Raw genomic sequence first — 6,638 nt, forward strand, 5'->3', positions numbered from 1 at the left:
GTCGTCCGTCCGTGGATTTGATCCTTTGGACTCTCTTTTTTATTCTCTCCTCAACCTTCTCGAACTCCTTCTTCAACACTTCTCGCTTGACTAAATCTATTTTGTTAAGCCTGTCCTGAACCTAGGGTTTCCAAAGTTATTGTTTAATAAACGAAATTTATGAATCCCGCCTTACTGCTTTAAAATGCTAACAACGTTAATGTATAGGCAATCATTTTCACAATTTCAGTGATTTTAACCCTAGATCCTCCCCCTCACAATGAAAAAGAACACTACTGTGAGTGTTACGTTGTGAAAAAGGGAGAAAATCACAGAACAGCACAAAACATACAGATTATTGCAAAACTGAACCATAGGAAGCAAGGAAATCAGTTATTGTATCTAAATCCAAGAGATAATAGACCTAGATTCACAGAAATCAAACATATAAAGAGTTTCGCAAAAATGACGAACAGACAGTTATCGCAAAAATAATTTGGGATTCCGTGTTTTTGAACGTTAAATCAGGGAAAATCAACCGTAAAATCGAGTTCATGAACTAAGGTTAACCTAGATCTTACCTTAGATGAAGCTATTATTGGTTGAAATGTCGAGATTTTGAAAAAATTTTGGCTTGGAGAGTGGCGGTTACTAAAGCGTCTGGAGGAAAGTACTGTAGGGCAAAAGTGGAAAATGACTGGTGACTGGGGTATTTATAGGGTTTTCTATCGCTCATCTAGAGGGCAGCCAAGCGCTGCCTAGTCCATTGTACTTACTTATAAAGGTATAAGGGAGGGTTTCAGGGCGGGTGAGCGAGTAAAGCAATACTTCTATTTATCTAAGAATGACACGCAAGCGGTGATGGAAGCGGTACTGGGTGAGCGATACTGCTCCCCCAGTGAATATCAGGGTGAGACAAGCGAAGCGATAGATGGCTTGGGTCAGGCTTAGGTTAGAAGTTAAAATGCTAACATTAGACTACTCCTATAAAGCGATAATCCTATTATAATGAAAGCGATAACAAAACTGTAAACCTATACTATGAAAACGATAATAATTATTAAATCTATCTATGAAAGCGATAAAGAAGACTTGTAAATTTTAACTATGTAAGTGATAAATTTTAACTAGAAAAGCGATAAAAGAAAGCTGTAAAATTGGTGGATATAAGATTAGGCTTTTGGATTTTCTTCACAAAATTCTATCATCGAGCGAGCTTCTGAACCTCGATCAGATTAATATCTGCACTGGCCTGCTGCAATACAGGCCCTTCGATATACGGTTTCAGTCTCGCTCCATTCACCAAGAATGAGTTTCTTTTACATGGGGTTTCCAGATTGTTGATCCTTATGGCTCCACTTGGCAGCACTTGCCTGACGATATACGGCCCAGTCCACCGTGACTTCAATTTCCCTGGGAATAAGTGGAGTCTAGTGTCGTATAGAAGAACCTTGGATCCCACAGTGAATTCCTTCTTCTTCAACTTCTTGTCATGATAGAATTTCATCCTTTCCTTGTAGAGTTTAGCACTTTCATATGCAAGATAGCGGAACTCAGTCAAATCGAGCAATCTTTTGGTGCGCTTCTCCTGTGTTGGGAGAAGATCAAAGTTAAGATACTTGATGGCCCAATACGCGCGATGCTCGAGTTCCAGAGGTAGGTGGCAGGCTTTTCCATATACAAGCCGATAAGGGGACATTCCAATTGGAGTTTTGAAGATTGTTCTATATGCCCACAGCGCATCATCCAATTTCTCTGCCCAATTCTTGCGACTTTTATTTACTGTGGTTTGGAGGATGTGTTTGATTTTTCTATTTGAAACTTCCACCTGGCCGCTTGCTTGCGGATGATAGGGGGTAGTTAGATGCTGGCGAACACCATATTGTTAAAGGCAAGATTACAGCGCCTTATTCACAAAGTGGGTGCCTTCATCGCTTATTATCGTTCTGGGGACCCCAAACCTTGGGAATATGGTATATTTTAGGAAGTGGATCACTGATCGAGCATCATTAGTGGTGAGCGCTTGTGCTTCAACCCACTTGCTTACGTAATCCACCGCCACCAGAATGTATAATTTCCCATTGGAAGGCGGAAAGGGACCCATAAAATCTATCCCCTATACATCAAATATGTCCACAAACAAGACTCCAGTTTAGGGCATCTCATCTCTCTTCGAGATAGATCCCAATCTTTGACACTTGTCGCAAGATTTGGCAAAGGCATCAGCATCTTTCTGTAGGGTAGGCCAGAAGAAGCCCGACTGCAAAACTTTGGCCGTTGTGCGCAGGCCGGCGAAATGCCCTCCTACATGGGACCCATGACATTAATTCAAGATCATCGGGATCTCAGATTCCGCTACACAGCGATGGATTATCCCATCTGCGCTGATGTTGAACAAAAACGGTTCATCCCAAAAATAGTCCTTTGCCAAACTGAGCAATCTCTTCTTTTCCCTTTGTATAGTTTGTGCTGGAAACTGTCCTGTAGTTAAGAAATTGACCCGGTTTGCAAACCATGGCTCCTTCGCTTGCACAAGGAACAGCTTCTCATCTGGGAATTGTTCGTTGATTCCTGGAGATATGTCCTCTTCTTGCCTTAACCTACTAAGGTGATCTGCCACATGGTTCTCTTTCCCCCTCTTATCCCTGATCTCTATGTCAAATTCCTGGAGCAACAAAACCCATCTGATCAAGCGGGCCTTTGTCTTCTTCTTCTCCATCAAATACTTGATAGCTGCATGATCAGTGTGAACAATGGTCTTGCTTCCGATAAGATATTGTCGAAATTTCTCGAAAGCGAAGACAATAGCTAGCAGCTCCTTCTCGGTTGTAGTGTAATTCTTCTGAGCGGAATCCAGTGATTTACTTGCATAATATATGACGTTCAATTTAGATTCCACCCTTTGTCCTAGAACAGCGCCGACGGCATAGTCGCTTGCATCCGTCATCAGCTCGAATGGCTCACTCCACACTGGTGCTGAAATTATAGGAGCCGAGGTCAACTTCTCCTTCAGTACTCGAAAAGCCTCCTCACACTCGCTTGACCAGTAAAACTGAGAATCCTTGCACAACAGTGACGTAAGTGGTTGCGTGATTTGACTGAAGCCCTTGATGAAACGACGGTAGAACCCGCGTGTCCAAGGAAACTTCGCACTCCTTTCTCATTCGAGGGCGCTGGCATCTTTTCGATCACACTAACTTTCGATCTGTCCACCTCAATACCGGCAAATGAGATCTTATGACCTAAGACAATTCCTTCATTTACCATGAGATGACACTTCTCCCAGTTCAACATGAGATCAGACTCAATGCAGCGGAGAAGTACTTTTTCCAGATTGTTCAGGCATTTGGAGAATGTCTTGCCATAAACCGAGAACTCATCCATGAATACTTCTATGCAGGAGTCCAGGAGATCACTGAAGATATGGTACATGCATCGCTAGAAGGTGGCCGGAGCGTTGCAAAGCCCGAACGGCATCCATCTGTAAGCGAAAGTCCCATATGGACAAGTGAATGTAGTCTTCTCGCAGTCCTCTGGTTTCATGGGAATTTGATGGTAGCCTGGGTAGCCATCGAGGAAACAGTAGTATTCGTGACCTGCGAGATTCTCAAGGCATTGATCAAGGAAGGGAAGCGGTAAATGATCCTTCTTTATGGCGGAATTCAATCTTCTGTAGCCAATGCAAACCCTTCATCCCGTGACAGGTCTTGTCATGAAGACCTCCCCGTCGTCGCTTGTCTGTTCGACAAAACCTCATTTCTTGGGAACCACCTGGGTTGGGCTGACCCACTGGCTGTCGCTGATAGGGTATATGATTCCTGCATCAAACAGCTTGATCACCTCCTTCTTGACTACCTCTTGCATATTTTCATTTAGTCGCCGCTGAGGCTGTCTACATGGCTTAGCATCAGCATCCAACCTTATATGGTGCATGCACACCGCTGGGCTGATTCCTTTAATATCCGTGATCTTCCATGCAAACGCTGCTTTTCTTCTTTTGAGAAGTGAGATGAGCTGAGCCTCTTGGTCCGGCAACAGTGAGGCGGACATTATCAACGGGTAACTCTTTTCCGGGCCAAGGAATATGTATTTGAGGTGTTCAGGTAATTTCTTCAGCTCATCCTTTATGTTGGCGTCGCTGGCTGGTTCCCTTGTCGCTCGTTCAATGGATTCAGTGGGCGCTGGTGTGTCACCGCTTGTCCCAGCTGAGTCCTCCGCAGCTTCCAGCTCAAGCGACCAGTTATCTGAAATTCCTTCCAGATTTTCAAGTGTAATAAGGTTTTCAAAAGTTATTATTTCATTTAACTCATTGATAAAATCACAATTTTTCTTCCTGAGGTTGACGCAATGCTGAGTTCATTGAAAATGTGACTTTATCTCCACCAAAGCTTAATGAGATTTCGCCTTCGGCTACATTGATCGTGGCTTGGGCGGTGGCAAGGAAAGGTCTCCCTAATATTATTGGAATTTCGCGATCCTCGCTCATTTCCATTATAATGAAATCTGCAGGGAAAATAAATTTGTTTACTTGCACGAGTACATCACGAATGATTCCTTTAGGTAATCTTATTGATTTATCGGTAAGCTGAATTACAGTTCTGCATGGTTCTAATTCATAAAGTCCTGATATAGAGAAAAGCGAGAAGGGCATAAGATTGATACTTGCACCTAGATCACATAATGTCCTAATCGGCTATAAATTTCCTATAGTACAAATAATAATAAAACTCCCAGGATCGCTTAATTTCTTTAGGAGGTCCTCCTTAAAGACGGCACTGCACACACTCTCCAGCTGCACCGCTGCCGCTTCGTCAGGGAATGCCCGCTTTCGGTTGATTATATCTTTGATGAACTTAAGTGTAATTTGGCATCTGTGACAAAGCATCAGCAAAAGATATAGTAATTTAAAAACTACGAAAAGTGTGCACAAACTTATCAAATTCCTTGCAGTTGTCCTTCTTCCCAAGTCGTGTGGGAAAAGGGGCTCCAGCCAAAGGCTGAGCGGGACCCTTTTCCTTTGGTTCACGCACCCGAGTGGCTGGTATCGCTTGAGGTTGGGATGGACATTCCTCCCCAGTTGGAATCTGTACATCTTCATCCTGCACATGCGTGTTAGCAACAAAAGGGTTAGGAGAATGATTAATACCTCTGTCCGGCAGCGGTGGTGATTGTGTCCACTTCCCTCCCCTTGTTTCGATGGCCTTCGCTTGGATCGGGACAGTCTCGACTGTCCCATGCAACGTTCTTTTCTACTTCAGCTTCATAGCTTCAGCTATCTGCCCGACTTGTATTTCCAGCATTTTGATCGAGGCAGAAGTATTTCTTTGGAACTCCTGATTTGCTCGCTCTGTGCTCCTCCAGACTCAACGGAGCTTGGCCCGCTGTGGGAGGTTGAGCAAATGCAGGTGCCTGCTGCGGAAAGTGGAGGGCTTGAAAGTATTGCTGTTGATGTGGATAATATCCCCCTTGATGATATTGTTGCGCAGCGAACAATTATGGCCTCTGAAATTGTTGCTGAGGACGCGGTCTAGCGGCGCCTTGAGCCTACCCCTTTTGGAACTACTGGAATTGAGGGGCATTGCTGCCAGCCATATAGTAGACTTCCGCTGGGTTTTGAGCCTCTTCATTTGAGCACTCAGCAACCTGCGGACCTTGTTGGTCTTCAAAAGCTTTTTCCCCACATTCCGCGGCCTCTTGCAGCGCCTGTTTTCCTTTATTATGCAGGTCCTGCCTCATGAGCTTAGACAGCTCCTTGACTTGGATCGACCGATTGTCGATCCTTGCATCGTGAGAAACAGAAGCGAGAACCTGGTATCGACCCCTCGATGGCTCGGGCCTGTTGGACTCTGGCCAACTTGACTGATTGGCCGCCATTTTATCGATCAAAGCCCTCGCTTCTGAGGCACAGCGCCCCATCAGCGAGCTTCCTGCCGCTGCATCCAAGGACATTCTTAATTTAGGAGTAACTCCTGAATAGAAAATTTGAAGCTCCATGAAGTCCGGAATTTCATGATGAGGGCAGTTGCGAAGCAATTGTTTGAATCTGCTCTAGGCTTTTGGAAGGGTCTCATCACTCGCCATCTTGAAAGTGAGTATTTCATTCCTTTGGCGAATGGTCTTTGATACAGGATCATATTTACTCACGAATACCTGCGCTGCATCCTTAAAAGAGCCAGGAATGAGATAAAGGTTATCGAACCATTTCCTGGCTTCTCCAGATAGTTAAAATGGAAACAGTATCAGTTTGGCAACGTCCTCCGTGATGCCATGAGATTTGGAGGTGGTAGCGATCCTGTTAAAGTTCTGTAGATGCTCATAAGGGCTTTCGTTGAGCAGCCCATGAAATTGGCTCTGGCTCGCCAGGCTGACGAGCGCTGGTTTCACCTCATAGTGGCTAGAACCTCTGGTCGTAGAACTTGTAATTAGTGTATGATCCAGAAGGGACTGGTAATGAACGTCCATGGGGACTTAAGCAAGCGGGCGTTCAGCAGCCCTGTGTCCCTCAGCCCTCTGGTAAGGCTCAGCAATAGGTGGTGGATGAGTGATAGTAGCGGGTATCGCAGCGGTGTTGGCAGCTTGTGCCGCTTGGGAAGCGATAAACGCCCCCTGCGCAGCTTGAGCTTGCTCCACCTGAGCGAGGTGCGCTTGCAGCCCCGCCA

Source organism: Andrographis paniculata, unplaced genomic scaffold, assembly GCF_009805555.1.
Source record: "Andrographis paniculata isolate CXL003 unplaced genomic scaffold, ASM980555v1 Contig11END, whole genome shotgun sequence".
Taxonomy (NCBI): domain Eukaryota; kingdom Viridiplantae; phylum Streptophyta; class Magnoliopsida; order Lamiales; family Acanthaceae; genus Andrographis; species Andrographis paniculata.